We start from the raw sequence: 16,755 nt of genomic DNA, 5'->3' as shown, positions 1-16,755 counted from the left end.
ATCTTATGCCAACACTGGTGATAGGGCAGCATCTCCCACCACACCTGAGAGTAGCAGGCTAATTTAGATGAAATTAGGATTACTTTAGGAAAAAATAGGATAGGCCAGGTGGTACATGTCGCTCTGTCCTCCAACGTCGTGTTACCACTGCTCCTTGCCCTGCAGGACCTGAACCATCTCATCCTGCCCAATGGTAGAGCTGGCCTGTGAATAGGTCTAGAACTGTACTTGGAACAGGCAGAAAGAAACCAAGAAATACATCTAAAATGAATCAACACAGACCTCAAAAAATTATTTGGCAGTTATCCTGTATTTGGATTACCTCATCAGGTTTACAATTCTGCAGTTTCTCAGTTCTAAAAGGGCAATGTTCATTCATGTTAGTGATATACCAGCAGCATCAAATGACAGAAGGCCCTCCAAAGGACTTTTCTACTGAGGATTCTCCTTGATTTGCTTACACAAAGCTTATGTGGAGTTTAGATTACATCTGGTCTTTATTTGGCATTTGTTCTGATTTGTTTGCTGGGCGGTTGTATTTGTGTGGCAGTTATACATCTTCCCATTAATCATTCATTCATCTGACGTTTCTCAGTAGGTTTCCCTGTTGCTTTCCTAACTGCAAAAAACCCATTGCTGATTTTTTAAGTGGGTTTGAGGTGCTAGAACAAGAACACCTTAAGCCTACAAACCTACATTTGCACTTGATTCCCTCCCACAAAATATTGACCAATTTGGAGGTGACCAAAAAATATAAACAGCCAGGGATGGTGCCTTGAGCTGAAACTGCTCATAATAACCCTGTTTTCTCAAGAGAGCATTATGTGCTGAGGTGGGCTGTATTGCGGTCACAGTGAGCTGCAAATAACTGCACAGGCTCCCCCTCATCCACCACAGCGGTCAGATTGCACACCCAGCGGAAAAAAACAAGCATTTGGTCTGACTGGGTGCAGCCTATTTGTGGGCTCAGAATGGTCAGAAATATGCAACCATCATCCTATGCAAGACTGTTCAGAAGTAATTTCCACTCAATTGAAATGAACTTTCTCTTAATTCAGTGTGTTGATTGCAGCAACCTTACAGCCCAATCCAGGGTATGTTTACCCAGGAGTAATGCCTACTGTGCTACTCCTAGTTGAGCATGCAACACTTTACTAGACATGTCTCAAATGGCTGTTTTGATCGGTACTTGCTAAAGACCTCTGTGTGGTCCCCTGCACCTTGCATAGTGTTTCTACAATGAGTAAGCTTTTAAACAACACACACAAAAGTGGGGCTTCCTTCTGAATTGCATTGTGTGTTTAGGATGGCAGCTTTAAAGTCCAATGCTATGCATGTTTACTCAGAAGTAATTCTCTCTTGTTCAAACATCCGTTTTAATATGTTGTGGGTCTGTAATGCATAACTGCTAAAATCTTAACCTGAAGCGGATTGTAAGATTCGTGTCTAACAAAACCCAGGTTTTCAGAATTTTGCTGGCTGGTAACCTAGGATCTGTGTGTGTATTCTTTCAGAAAGAAGAACAGCTGATGTTGAAGTAGCAGCTAACAGACAGGCACCCTGCAGTACCATAAGCATTAGGTTGTCACCTAGTGGTACCATGAGAAAAACTCAGATTCCTGCTGATGCAGTGTGCATGTGGAGAGGGAAGGGATGTGATCTGTGCCCATTGTTTTGCAATTATGTAGATCCTAGCGTTATCCCCCACTTTTCTACATGGGAATCATGGAACCAGTTTTGATGCCTCAGGGAATCTGGCACATAATATACACAATACAAAAACATGTCAAGTTTTTTAAAGTGTCAATGCACATGCACAGAGACTGCTGGTATGTTATAACAGCTGAAAATGCATTTACCTGCATTATTGCAATAGCATACTGGAGACCCTTGCCTTGAGGTGTCCTGAGCAGTGTCAACTCTTTCTATGCACGTATGGAGGGCTCTATTTTACTCTGCTGTGGAATGAGAATGTGAAAAGGGATTTTGGATCTCAAACTGGAAGTTTCAGCAGAATCCAGAAAAAATAATTCAGGTCTGCAATCCTAAACACACCTACAAGAGAGTAAACCCCAAGTGAACATAATAGGAACTTTATTCTGAGTAAACATATGCACAGGATTGTGCTATAAATCAGATGAAACTAATCTAGATTGGAATCAAATGATTCTTCCCATTTTAACATGGAAAGTGTGGGTTGGGAGAAATTCTTCTTCACAAGAACAGTATAATTCAGGGTCATCTACTGAAACTGATTGGCACTAAGTCGGGGCAAGCAAAAGGAAGAACTACATTGCACATAGTTTATTGCTGCATGATATATAATTCATTGCCACAGATATAACTACAGTACTGCCATTACCATAGATTAGTTTTAAGGGTTTAGACAAATTATTTGAGAACAAGAATTTTATTTTTTACTAATAGTTATTATCAATAGCAGCAAAAAAAATGGAGCCTCCCTAATCAGACCTAGTATATCTTTGTTTACTGCACATATTATGCATCTCCATCATGCCTTCCATATTGAGCTTCTCCGGGGCATCTGGCTAGAGACAGCTAAAAAACTGGGTGGAGTCAGCAACCTTTGTGCTGATCCAATTTAAAATAAAATTCAATATTTCCAACCAATTCTTAATGTTCTCAGTCTGGTGCAGTTGAGTAGGGTATCATTCTTTTGATGCTTACTTCCTTTTCAGTGCTAAAACAGTAAGCCAATGCGAGATGTGGCTATGTCCCAAATACTGAAGTATTTCAAGATTATAGCTGTTCCAAGGCAGCTAACAATATACAATTTTATCAGTAAACACTGACTTATAATTCAAATTACAACCAGTAAGACTGGTACAACGCTATTCAACAGCAACCAACGAAAAACTCCAGCAGTAGCATATATATGGTAAAACCTTCAATTAAAAGCTACAGAAAGCAAATGAGTTTTTAAAACTTTCTTAAAAGCTTGAACTGATGGAGCCAGTCATACATGTATTGAAAGGACCCCCCCCCCACACACACACTGAGAATACGACCTCCAGAGAGTTTGCCAGCCCAGAAATTTTATGTCCCAAGAAATGCAGAGGAAGCGTGATGATTGCTTTTAGTGGCCTAACTAGTCATTTAAATATTGCAAGCAAATTTTCAAGCTACAGGTTCTCAAAGAAGGCAGAATTCAGCAAAAAAGGGTTTCCATATCGGTTGATAGGAGTGGAAAGAGTAGAAAACTAGAGCGGGCACCGTCTAGAGAAAGAGTGGAAAACTAGAGTGGGCACCGTCTAGAGAACTGCACGACTAACAGCCCAGTGGGACTCTGTACATGACTCCCATTCTCTCCCCCACAACAACAAAGAGCAGCTCCTCATACCACTTGCGGTAACATTTCATTTGGGGGTTTGTTTGTTTTGCAGGTGAGTTTGCAGTATGCAGGCAATTAAGAGTAACACATCCCACAATGGTCTATTGATGTTTGTTTTTAATTTCTTTTTGCTTTTAATCGTTGTTTTTTTTACTTTTTGTGATTTTATTGCTTGGTTTTATGTTTTTATATTGTTGTAAACTGATGTGGTATATTTTTTATGATAGTGGTACACACACACTTATATATAACAAATAAATATGGCAAAGAAGTCTCCTGCTTCCCATAGAGATGGGAGCTTTTACAGGGTGGAGTCGTCTTGGAGTGGAAAGCACCAGAGACTTATGGTGCCGATCTGCAGATGTGCAGGTTGAACAGCCATAGGAGTGCAGAAGGCATTGCACAGCCAGGCAGTGCTAATCCTAAAGGCACAAAAGTCCCATGCCTTAAGGACTCAAACAAGTCATCCTTCTCTCTAAACAGGGTTTGCAATAAAAAATTAAAAACATTAGCAGATGCACCCAACGGGCTGCCTAGCAAAATGCTGAAAATCACCAGCTGTGTGTACTGGCTTTTTCTCATAACCACCATGTGTCAAAGTTGTTGAGAGAATGGGCCTTAACTCTATGATTCTGCAGTTCTAACTGCAATGCATAAGCTGAAGAACCAACAGCCAGAACAAGCTATAAGAAGAAAGCCCCCAGAACTCACCATCTTGCAATGAGGATACAAGTCTCTTATTCTTCCTCCTGATGTTCCATTGCTATTGCATGAATTTTACAGGAGGCAAACTGGTACATAGTCTACCGTTTTATATTTTATTTAAATTGTGGCTTTGCCCATACCAGCAGTGTTCGGATGGCCCGAGACAAAAATTTCCTACTGCCTACTCTGCCAACCACTCAGGATGTGGTCAGCTCAGCAAAAATCTCATTTTCGGTGTCTGATTCATATCATATACCTTGTGGATACCTGCAAGAGCATTTTCTCATGGGGTACACAGACAGGGCAACCTAGATATGCCCTAAGACTTCAGCCACCTGCTCTGACTTTTGTTGGGAGAAAAAACAGCAAGCACTTCACAAGGAACGTGACCAAGTTATTCTCAGAGTGCAATTCAGCTGTGGACTTGCAGTCGCCTGATGCAACTGAACTAGACCAGAACATAGTGGAATCTGGCTGACTGAGATGCCTTCAGAGACACTGACATCAGCTGGAAACTGCTGAATTCTATTCATTTCAGCAGCAGGACCAAGGAGTGTAGAAGCTGGAACAGATTCATGGGTGTGTGTGTCAGCAGCAGACTTCCAGTTTGAAGTCTGAAGCTCCAACAACTTTTCTAGAGTGTGATTTGGTTGTGCCACCCATAACTGTGTTTGACATAATTAGTGCTGATCAGCAGACAGCATTTGGGAGAGTTGGCCCAGGGGTGTTGGGATCAGTTAGGGATTCATACCAGGAGCCTCCTGGTCTGTGCCCCTTGAGCCTACAGAGTGGAGGAAGCAGCAGCAGTATAGTATAGTTCTCTTGGGTCCCAGCATAGTTTTACCTAGGCAGCACACTGGTTCCTTCTGACTTGACCTGGCTGTAAATGCTTCCAGGTCAGGGATGATCAATGCCAGACTTGCTAATTTGGTGGTCTAACGGGGGTTTATATTTTCAGTGCAATGGGGAGCAAAACACAGTAAGCGGGAAAAGATAAGCACACACTCAAGGTAGTAACTTAAAACAAATTCATTGGTTTAGTGATGTATAATGCTTCATCCAAAGTACAATACCCTTCTGACCTGAAGAATTGGCTTCCTCCTAGCATCCTCCAGCCCATATAATTACTGAACAGAATTTGTAAGTTCCCTAGCATGACCTAACTTCTAAGTGACCTAGCTTCCAAGCACTTTGAATAAAACAAAAAAATTCCTTCCAGTAGCACCTTAAAGACCAACTAAGTTAGTTCTTGGTATGAGCTTTCGTGTGCATGCACACTTTTTCAGATAGGTATCTGAAGAAGTGTGCATGCACACGAAAGCTCATACCAAGAACTAACTTAGTTGGTCTTTAAGGTGCTACTGGAAGGAATTTTTTTGTTTTGACTATGGCAGACCAACACGGCTACCTATCTGTATTTGAAATAAAAGCCATAGTTACCTTTAGTTGTGGACCAGGATCCTGTGGCCTTCAGCTGGGTAGGAGCATGTGAAGGACAGACAGACAGACAGACAGACAGACAGACAAAGATTCTTGAAATACATTTATATTTATCAGGAACTGGACCAGGAGGATGGAACTTCCCAGTTTTTACAACTATTTCATTACTTCTGTAGGCAAACTCACATAAGATAAGGACCAGCCTGCCTCAAGCTGGCACCCTCCAGGTGTTTTGAACTACAACTCCCATTAGCCCTACCCAGCATGCCCAATGCTAAAGCAGATCTGTACTTGGTCAGTGTCTGGATAGGTGACTACCTGGGAACCACATATATGCTGCCTTGGGGACCATGCTGGAAGGAAGGTAGGATATAATAAGCAAGTTTTTAAGAGAATTTACAGCCACACAGAACCAAGTTGTTAAAATAGGCATCTAATCAAAATTATAAGTCAGTACACAGTGTGTGTAAGATAGTGGAGCATGTTTACTCATTTTACTTTATCAGATGTTGTTAGTACCCCAAGGTGGTACTCTGGAAGGCTAGCACAGGAAGACAAGACACAGGCAACTATTTTTTTCATTCTAGGTTACAATTAAACTAGATTTTTAAAGTGCCAGCTTTTCACTAGCTTTGGTCTTATCAGTGTTGTTGTCATCATATTACACAAATAGACACGTGCCTCTATATATGGCAGGGTTGGAAACCCCCATGTCATGCATAAACACTGCAGTTGTATATGTGGTCAGTGCACTCTAGACAGCTACATAAACCAGCCTAAAACACTTACACCACCAGCACAAGCTGAGTATATTTCTCAGAGACCGCAAAAACCTTCTGCAGAGGTTTACTGTTTCCTTATGTGAGCTAACATCCATTCTTCTAACCATTACACAAATCCCTAGTAAATGACAGGTTGTTCTTCAAAGACATTGTGTTCCACAAATAGGATTAAGAAAGCTGAAAAGGATATGGACTAGCACCAGGCAGCAGATTAGCGGCAGAAAGAAGAACAAAAATGCTTGTAATTTTGCAGAATCAGCAGCTCCGATTATGAATTTGCTGAGCTGGGATCCATTTCAAGGCCTTTTCGTACATGGGAAAAAACTTCTCCCCATGTTTTGCTGCTGTTGTGTGGGAGACATGGCACATCTGGAAAATTTGCAGTGGCATAACTGCTTTTTAAAAAGTGGGTTAAAATTTATGTATGCATGTTCCTCTTATCCCACACGTCACTGAGCTTCTCCTGTTGTAAGAGTGGTATTGGCAAGTGCACACCTTCCATTAAACAGCCACACTAAAAATAAAAGCTACATCAAGAACTCCCTATTTGTCCCTGCCCTGAGTAAGCATCTCTACTCTGCCGCCATGGGCATTGGTGCAGGATAAAACACAACCCTTGAAAGTAGAAAACCAACAAAATCTCTACACAAAACCAAGATTCTCACTAAAGAAGAAAAAGTCAGCAGGAGAAAAGAGTTCCAAGCTGCCCTTCTTTGTACAGTCCTGGGTAGTATATGTAAGAGCGAGAGTCTCCTGACTAGTAGCCATACTGAACATCTGCCTTCTAGCAGAGCTCTCTGGGTAGTCATAGAATCAGAGAATTGTAGAGTTGGAAGAGACCATGAAGGTCAAATAGTTCAAACCCCTGCAATGCAGGAACCTTTCTTGTTTTTTTGTTTTGTTTTTGCATGTACAGTATTTAGTGCTGTGAGAATGAAGGAACTCTGGAAGTTAATCAGGGAAGCAGTACGAGGGATAAATCCATACAGGGTGGAAAGTCTAACAAAGTGAGGTAACTGAAAGTGCTGCATTACATTTTACATATATATATCTGCATTTAGTGCATTGGCTGCCTGTGTCTCATACAGTACACAGGTCAAGAACCAATAATCAGTGGGGGGTCTCTATTAGAGGTGGCCTTTCCATTAAGCAGAAGGAGACAACCCCCTGGAAAGCAAGATGCCTCCTGCTGTTCCTTCTGAGTGTCTCAGCTATTCTCCTCTGCTGCCTCAGGTGTGGTGGAAGACACTATCTTGTCACCAGGGTTGAAGGAAGATTCGACTGCCCTTCTTGCTGGCTTCTGTGCACAGGAGGGAAGGCAGTGCCATCTTGACTTTCATCTCAGGCAGGAAAAAAAATATTGGGCCAGCCCTGATCCCTATTAAGTGTAAATCATCTTGAGATGCTTGTTTAGAATGGGGTTAAAAACAGATAAATAAATTATGATGATAATAAACAAGTGTAAACTCAGTGGCCACAGCAGGTGTGTTTGTTTGCTACCATGTAATATTGAAACGGTTCTTAAATCTAGCATAGTGCTTTACTTGTGGGGTTGCTTTTAAAACAACAACAATAACACAAAGGCCTCCTGCGTCTTTAGTAACTGGATGAATGCAGAAATTCACTAGATAAAAGCTTTCTTATCCTGGGAATTCAGTGATGGGAAAGCTTCACCTGTTGCATTTCTGCTTTGCTGGTCCTCACTTGGTCCACAGAGATTTCAGAGATAAAGCCCTTCCTGTAATGGGTATTCAATGACGGATAAAGCCTCACCTGTTGGATTTCTGCCTGATCACTGATCCACACCTGGTTCATGGGCCGACTCAACCCATAAAGCTTCTGACAGCTTCACCTGCTGAATTCCTGCTTGTTGCTTCGCTGGTCTACAGCTGGATCTGCAACCTTCTTTGGGCCAGACCAATTATTTAGCGACCCGTGTCAACTAGCTGCTTGGAGGGTTTAAAAAGGATTCGGTGTGGTTGTTTTTAGAGGGTTCCAACCCCCCAAGACAGATCTCAGGTGGGTGACATCTGCCATCGCACACCAGCAGGGCTTTCCAGAGAAATGCAAACGAAAGCGCCTTGGCGCCACAGAGCAATAACATTAAATATCTCTTGCTTCGCAGGGCCTCCTCTCAGTGTCAACCTTTCCTGGCTACCTTCTCGCGGGGAGGCGCCCCCCCGCCCCTGCCCACTAACTTCTTGTTAGTTTGCCATTGTGTGTTGGGCCGAGAGTGCTGCTAATCCATCACTAATGCGACATTAATAGCCAGCTGCCGCGCACACTTTCCTTCTGGGCTGCCCTGAGGGAGAAGCGCCGCTCTCTCCCCGCGGCCATTCTTTCGCACGTTCGCCCCGGGTCTCCCCGCAGAAAAGCAACCACAGGGGGGTCATTGTGTGGCTTGGAAGAAGCGCTTTGATTCAGCAAATGACTCTTTCCTACCGCCAGGGCCGAGGCAATCCTGGCTGTGGAAAAGGGGGTCCCTGAAGGGAGGCTGTTCCCTCGAAGGGCGAAATTAATCAAAACCACCAACCTAGCAAACAAAAACTCGGTCGGGCCTGGCGTGTTGTTGTTTTTTTACGCCGTATTTCACACAGACGTTCTCGGGGATTTCACATCCCTGTTGGAAAAGGAGAAGGGCAAGCAAGGCATTCACCCCTCTTTCCTTGGAGGGAGTGGTATGCCCCAGGGACAGATGTCTTCAGATCTTTTTAACATTTGGGATGCCGCCGATGCCGAAGTTAAATGAAATACCGCAAGGGGGGTGGAGAATTTAAGCAAGCGCACCAGAAGCATGGCAGCAGAGAAGCTCGCGCTCCCGGGGGGTAACGGGGAAACTCAAATAAACTGAGCAAATCACACACACTCACACACACAAGGTAAGTGGAAACAGAGCAGAACTTTTTGTAAATGTAAAATTTAGAACTTCTAGCAGCTCACACCAGGTGAGTAAGCGTGCATTCCTTGGAGCTAAAGAGAAATAAGCAAAGAGCACTGCTGAATTAGCTGGTTCCTGGAAGTAATCTGCGACTGCCCAATTGTCGTTTTCTGCCCGGTTGTAGTTTCCTGAAATTTTCTGATTGGCGCTGCAGTTAATGGAAAGAGCAGACTAAAGCTTCTGCGGAATTTCTTTGACTTCCAGATATTCAGGACCTGAACAAATGAATGCCTTAGCTCTGCAGGAAATGTTTTCAGGTTTATGGTTGGGGAGGGGGCGGGAATAGGCACCGTGATTTCAAATTACTACTTGTAAGATACATGTTTAGGTGAGCAGCTTGTCTGAAATTGCCTCTTCATTTAGATCAGAGGTGGGTGAACTTTGGGTTTGTTGGGTCTACTTTGTTTATTGTTGGGGGTTTTCCTAGATCTCTCCAATATCAACCAACCAGAGCTAGATGCAAAAGACATACAACTTAGTATTAAAGAACAAGGTACCTCTGAGCCTTGGGATTTCATTTATGTTGGGGTTTGAATTGCACTTACTGCACTTAGCTTTTAAAATTTATTTCAGCAGCCTAAATGGGGGGGGGGAGTTGTTATTATTGTTAAATGATTGGGTGTCAGAGACACTTGCCAATCTCTTGCAAATCAGTTGGCGGTCTCCCAATAGATCCTGCTCTATCTACTGCCTTTTCCTGATTTAAATCAGCTGCCCTGTATTTGACTGCTTCCTCCTCCTGAATAGAACTGTGGCCTAGTGGTAGCTTGCGTGGTTCCTTTGTTTTAAGAAAGAAAATTATTGTTTCTGACCACAAAAAGCTTCTTAAGGGGGCAAATCTCAAGGACATATTTTTCCTTGTTTGTTTTTTACTGTGTTCTGCTTTCCATGTGAGTTAAAAGTTTTGAGGGTTGAATCTTCAGGTGGTTGCTATAACATTTTTGGCACATAGCAACAAACACAGAAGTTAAGGACTATTACTGAGAAGCATGTGTGAGGCTTAATTTGATCCAGGGCTGAATGGCAGAACCTAACTGGATAATGGAGCAGAACCTGACTGGGGCACAGCCTAAGTACATGTACAAAACTAACTTAAAAGTCCCTGTAAGCATGTGCAGAATGCACATCCTTACCACAATGCAATGTCAAGAAGCCCCCACACATCTGGGAGTAGGGCAGCAAATACTTCTAGGCAGTCCTGAGCTATATGATCTCTCACACTCACCACACACAGCATTTTTGTTCCTTGCATTAAGCTTACATGTTGTAAAGTTGGGCCAGAACTGTGGCATTGGATTTCTGATTTCTCACTCTTGCTTATCATTCCTTGCTCTAACATCTCACCGAGTGATGGAAAGGGTTCCTTTAAACAGTGCACTTTTACTTTTTAAAATGGATTTGCATAGTAACTTTGCACAAGGTAATTTTGGGTGCGTTTTTCTAGTGCTGTGCTTCTATGACCTGTGACCCTTGGCTGTTGCTTAGTTTGTTTGCCTGCATCAGGGGCTCAGTGCAGTTGCAACAAGGTCACATTCACTTGGCAGAGCATGGGAATCTTAATCTCTGGATCATGGACCCCATGTTCGGCAAAAGATTCCTGCATTTCAGAGGGTTGGACTAGATGACCCTTGTGGCCCCTTCCAACCCTACAATTCTATGATCATTTTTTTATGCACCTGTTTATGAAGAGGTTGAAGGACCTTAGTGATAGAGTCCTCAGCATTTTATTCAGAATTAAATCCAGTGGATCTCAATGGGCTTTTACTTCCTAGTAAGCATGCTTAAAGTTACAGCTTAGGTATACTGTGTTGCTGACTATGGCACATGCTATAGCTAATGTATGTGGAATTCACCATGAGGTGGTTTAGCCTGCAATTAGGCAGCCTAAAGTCTGCTGAGTCTCCTAGACTTTGGAGGTTGGGAAACAGGTTGGCATAGCAGTTCACCCACAAAACAGTTTTGCAAGAGATGAGACTTGAAACCCAGATTTCTCGGATCAGACCACCACCTTCACTTCATAACCTTTTCGCACCCTATCCCAGCTTTTCCGCTCTGTATCATGCACACAAAAGCCTTTGCCTACAGAGCACTGGAGCATCGGCACTAAGGAGAAGTATGACAGTCCCTTGAGATCCATGTGCAGACTGAGGCTTCTCTCCCCACCCTTTCAGTTGCTGAAAGTCTTCACCATCAATTCTGAAGCTCCCGTTGCATGGGGGACAGCAATTCATCAAAGCCTCTGCTAGTGTGAAATTGGCTTGGTTGGTGGGTGGAATGTTGCAGGTTCCATGCAGGATGGGAAGTAGGCAACTGCAGTGGCCTTTATCTCTCTGGAGCAGAGAAGTTGGCCTCTCCTCCCGGCCTTGATGGGATGATGGATGGCTTGCATGCAGGGGGCACTAAAAGGGCATTTGTCCTTCAGTGTTCTTTATTTTCGGAGGGCACGTCTGGCAGCCAGCGGAGAGAGCGAAATGAATCCCTTCAGTGTTGTGGCGTTCCCTCCTGCGTGGCTGTCGAAGCCGACAGAGCCTGGGAGAAGGGAAGATGGGACATGGCTCTTTGGGAGGAGAGCCAAGAGGGATGATTGGAGTATTTATGATAAACTTCCTCCTCATAGTGTGGCTGGGAAGCCTCTCCGGAAAGCGCAGTGTAACACAGGTTATTTTGTACAGTGTTTCCTTTGGCAAGGGGAAGCTTGAAAGGGAGAGGAGGAATAGCTGGCTTAGAAGCCAGCCCAATTCTCAGAGACAGGCATACAAAGCTCAAAAGAAGAGGTCGCTGTTTGCAGATCAACAGATTCTTTATCCAGTGGCACCTCCACAGAGTGTTCAAAACAGAACGTTTCACATGCATCCTCCAACGCTCAGTTGTGGCTGCTGGATAAATTTCTCAACAAAGAGCCAAAGGAGCAAGCAAGGGCCTTTTATTTATTTTAACAGGCCCTGTAATATATGATTCCTATTTTTCATAATGACTGTTGCCCTTTCATTGAGTAAGGTAGGGAATTCCAAAAAATGGTTTCCCATTGACAGAAGTATTAGGGAAAGTTCAGGGTGTTCTTCCTCCTACGTCCCAGATTCATGAGGTACACATATGTCCATGCTGACAAGGAGAAGTATAATGTGTGAACTGTGGGTGGCAGATGGAGTTGGCTGGTGGCCATTTCTGTTCTTATACTGGGTGCACAGTTATGTTGTACTTTGTGAACCCCCACATTGTTAAAATAACTACAGAGTCGCTTTTTTAAAGCACAAACGAAAACATCACCATTCCACATCTCTAAGCAGCCCCTACAGTAACTCTCACAGGGCCAAACGACACATTATGTTAAATCATAGCTGTCAGCGTTTACCTTTTCTTGCGAGGAATCCTATTTGGAATAAGGGAATTTCCCTTAAAAAAAGGGAAACGTTGACAGCCATGCATTAAATGTGTGGCACTTAAAATGAACCCAGCATCCAAAGGAGGCTCGATCAAGATTGGCACCACAGCACAGAGGGAGGAGTTGCTATTATCTTTAAATTTATTACCTGCACTTCACCAGCAGGTCCTAGGGTGGGTTATAACAATTTAATATTTAGAATTAAAAACAGAACAGATTACACTCCCCCCTAAACATACCGTGCTCCCAATTAAAATATCGCTCCCTCCCAGGGTTGCCACCTTCAGTCGGGCAAAATAAGACACAGGTTGGGGGGTTGAGGCATGCACACACACTCATTAGGCCAGATCCTCCACCACTTTGGCATGGGGGCTCCTTGCATTCACCTTCCCTCACCCCCCCCTGGCCCCGCTCTTCCCCTCAACTCACATAGATGGGCAGGGGCCAGGGGTAGCCGGCCAGCTCCCATGGGCAATTTGAGCCACAGCTCCAGCTTTTTGCCCATGCTGGCATCAGAAGAGACTTGAGCACAGAGGAAGAGGAGAGGTCAGGTTGGGGTGGCAGAGGGGGCCAAGCAGCGGCAGACCCACACCATGCTAGACTGTCAGGCGGGGGCTGAGGAGAACCAGTGAGAGGGAAGGAGGGGGGGAGAGGGAGGAAGAGGACGTCACTCTTTCCCCCTTCTGTTGTTGCTTTCACTGGTCTGGGCTCCTCATCAGTCGCACCAACAGTGACACAACTGCCATTTGGGGCCGGCCGAGCTTGAATATGGGGAAAAGTCTTGACGTCCAAACAGGACAAGGACACTTTTTAAATATATACCGGTATATTATTTTTATTAAATTTTCCAAATATTTTTAAACATGACATACATCTTATATATAATACATAATGACCAGTTGACCATCTCAGCCTTAGACTTCCCTCCTCCTTGACTAATGGTTTTCTTATTTATGCTCCAATATTGCATTTTGTTGTTGTTGTTGTTGTTATCCTTAAATCCTATTCTTAAACAAATCAATTAAAAATCATACTTGATAACAATTGATAAATTTGACCTTACAAAACTTCTTGTAGCCCTACTAGCGATGTTAATTGTTTACAATTGTCTTTCAAATACAACATAATTTTATTCCAGTCTTTCAGAAAGGTCTGGTCCTGCTGGTTCCGAATCTTCCCAGTTAATTTTGCCAATTCGGCATAGTCCATTAGCTTCATCTGCCACTCTTCTTTCGTCACAATCTCTTCCTGCTTCCATCTTTGGGCCAATAATATTCTTGTTGTAGTTGTTGCATAAAGAAACAATATTTTATCTTGCTTAAGCAAGACAGGACAAGGACACTTTTGTCCAAAAATGGGGCGATTCCCTTTTTCTAGGGATGGGTGGCAACCCTGCTCCCTCCCTCCCCCGCCCCCAAAAATTATTTACTGTAGGAAGTAAGCTGCTCTTGGGACTGGCTTAGAGAGGAAAGGCTTTAAAATCCCTTCGCCTTACAATCTTGATGGAGGGCGCCCAGAATTGCTATTTTAGAAATACATAAAATGCAGTCACACATTTAATGTAATGTGTAGTTTGGCCTATCAGTTCACCAAGATTCTGTTCTCTTAAAAGTAAGTGGAATGAATATATTGGTCAGACCAATAGAAAAGTCTACCAAATTGCGAGGAGCAATTGCCACTCCCAGACTCCCTCACCCTCCCACCCACTTCAAGGCCAAAACATATAGGTTATCATCACAGTCGAAGGCATTCACCACCTGTCCAGGAGTAATAAAGGTAAAGGGACCCCTGACCATTAGGTCCAGTCGCGGATGACTCTGGGGTTGCGGTGCTCATCTCGCTTTACTGGCCGAGGGAGCTGGCGTTTGTCCGCAGACAGCTTCCGGGTCATGTGGCCAGCATGACTAAGCCGCTTCTTGCGAACCAGAGCAGTGCACGGAAACGCCGTTTACCTTCCTGCCAGAGCGGTACCTATTTATCTACTTGCACTTTGATGTGCTGGAGCTCACCCCGTCGTGGGGATTCGAACTGCCGACCTTCTGATCGGCAAGCCCTAGGCCAGGGGTCAGCAAACCTTTTCAGCAGGGGGCGGGTCCACTGTCCCTCAGACCTTGTGGGGGGCCAGAGTATATTTTGAAAAAAAGAATGAATTCCTATGCCCCACAAATAACCCAGAGATGCATTTTAAATAAAAGCACACATTCTACTCATGTAAAAACATATTGATTCCCGGACTGTCCTCAGGCCGGATTGAGAAAGCAGTTGGGCCAGATGCAGCCCCCAGGCCTTAGTTTGCCTACTCATGCCCTAGGCTCTGTGGTTTAACCCACAGCCCCACCCGCGCTGGAATAATAAGCATAATCTAACCCCACATTTCTTACTTGCTGGGGACAGGGCAGGAGGAATGAAAGATGCTGCATACTAGCGACCTCTGCTGGCAGAAGTATAATTATTCAAATAATGCAAATACTGTAGTACAGTAGTACCTTGGGTTAAGTACCGGTACTTAATTCGTTCCAGAGGTCCCTTCTTAACCTGAAACTGTTCTTAACCTGAATCACCACTTTAATTAATGGGGCCTCCTGCTGCTGCCACGCCGCCAGAGCACAATTTCTGTTCTCATCCTGAAGCAAAGTTCTTAACCCGGGGCACTATTTCTGGGTTAGCGGAGTCTGTAACCTGAAGCGTATGTAACCCGAGGTACCACTGTAGTAGAAACAGAAAGTGCTTGAGGAATTCAGTCTTTGCAGATTTTTCTACCTGATTTGTATCTCTTGGCCTAATAGGCAGATTTGGAACTTAGCTATCCACCGGATTTCACCCTTTCCCAAATATTGGAATGAATAATTTTGTTAATGAGTGTTTTATTTATTAAATAGATTTCTGGTCTGGACTAACATTCACCAAAATGGCCACAGGACAGTTTGTAATATGAAACACAATACTGTACATTATAAGCAGAAACATTAAAAATAATTATCATACAGCACATAGCTTGTTTGTTGCACAACCTTGCCTTTTTATTCTTTGAGAAGAATCAAAGAGAAGAAGCAGAGTTGGAGGTTATCTAAGTCATTTTCAGAAGACCTTGACTTGGTTTCATCAGGAGGTGGTTAGATCCCAGACATTGTTTCCTTTAAGCACTTGGGAAGTGAAAATTGCCAGGGGCGGATCAGCTTATCAGTACATATTGGACAAACAGTTTACTTCTGGGGCCCTTTCTTACGTATGCTTGCCACCTTTTTCCTGCAGAAACTCCTTTGCCTTTAACACCCGCGCTCCCAGCAAACATTTAAGAGAGCGAAGCATTTCTAGAAATGGCTAGCCAGGTGAGGTGGAGCTGCCATGCTAAGTTCCTGGCAGGAGGGTCTCTATTATTTACCTGCACGAAGGGTGGATTGGTACAAATGCACCTGCTGGAATGCCAAATGGGTGGCACTGATATGTTTGCCAGGTGGAGGGCCTTCTTGGTTGTGGCGCCCACCCTGTGGAACGCCCTCTCATCAGATGTCAAGGAAATGAACAACTATCTGACTTTTAGAAGACATCTGAAGGCAGCCTTGTTTAGGGAAGTTTTTAATGTTTGATGTTTTATTGTGTTTTTAATATTCTGTTGGGAGCTGCCCAGAGTGGCTGAGGAAACCCAGCAAGATGGGCAGGGTATTATTCTTATTACTATTATTATTTATTATTTATTAGCACTCTACCGACCACCTCACCTCGCTTCTTCCCAGTAAGCCAAGAGCATCCCACCTGCCAGGAATCTAGCATCCACTTCACCCAGCAAGCTGCTTTTGAGCATTTCTCATCACTACATCTTGGAAAAAAACTTTGCCTGTGTTGCAGGTCAGTTTTTATTTATTTATTATTACGTCTGTATCCCGCCTTTTCTCCAAGGAAGTCATTTTATCCTCACAGCAACCCTGTGAGGTAGGCTAGGTTAAGTGATAGGGAAGGGCCCAAGGTTTCATGGCTGAGTAGAGATTTGAACCCTGGTCTCCCGGGTTCAGCGTTCTAACTGCTGCACCACACTGAAGCTCTCATCAAAAGAAAACAATTTGTTAGTGTTTGAAAACAGTTGCTCCCTTGTTGCCCCGCCGTATAAACCCCCCCACTCAAATATTAAATATAAAGAAACAGATTAGGGCCAAAGAGC

The 16,755-nt window shown here is 43.7% G+C and overlaps 1 protein-coding gene across 1 annotated transcript in view; it reads left to right on the top strand.

Moving 5' to 3' along the window:
• The first annotated feature begins 16,373 nt into the window (after positions 1-16,373).
• INAVA (innate immunity activator) overlaps positions 16,374-16,755 on the top strand; it is a 33,068-nt gene continuing 32,686 nt past the window's right edge. Inside the window, exon 1 of the mRNA XM_081915396.1 lies at positions 16,374-16,445. The gene's annotated coding sequence lies outside the window, so the exon portion shown is untranslated. The remainder of the gene's footprint in view (positions 16,446-16,755) is intronic.

Source organism: Podarcis melisellensis (genome assembly GCF_964234715.1).
Source record: "Podarcis melisellensis genome assembly, chromosome: 6".
Lineage (NCBI taxonomy): Eukaryota > Metazoa > Chordata > Lepidosauria > Squamata > Lacertidae > Podarcis > Podarcis melisellensis.
The sequence above is the reverse complement of the archived record's forward strand: the minus strand, read 5'-3'. Positions and strand labels throughout refer to the sequence as shown.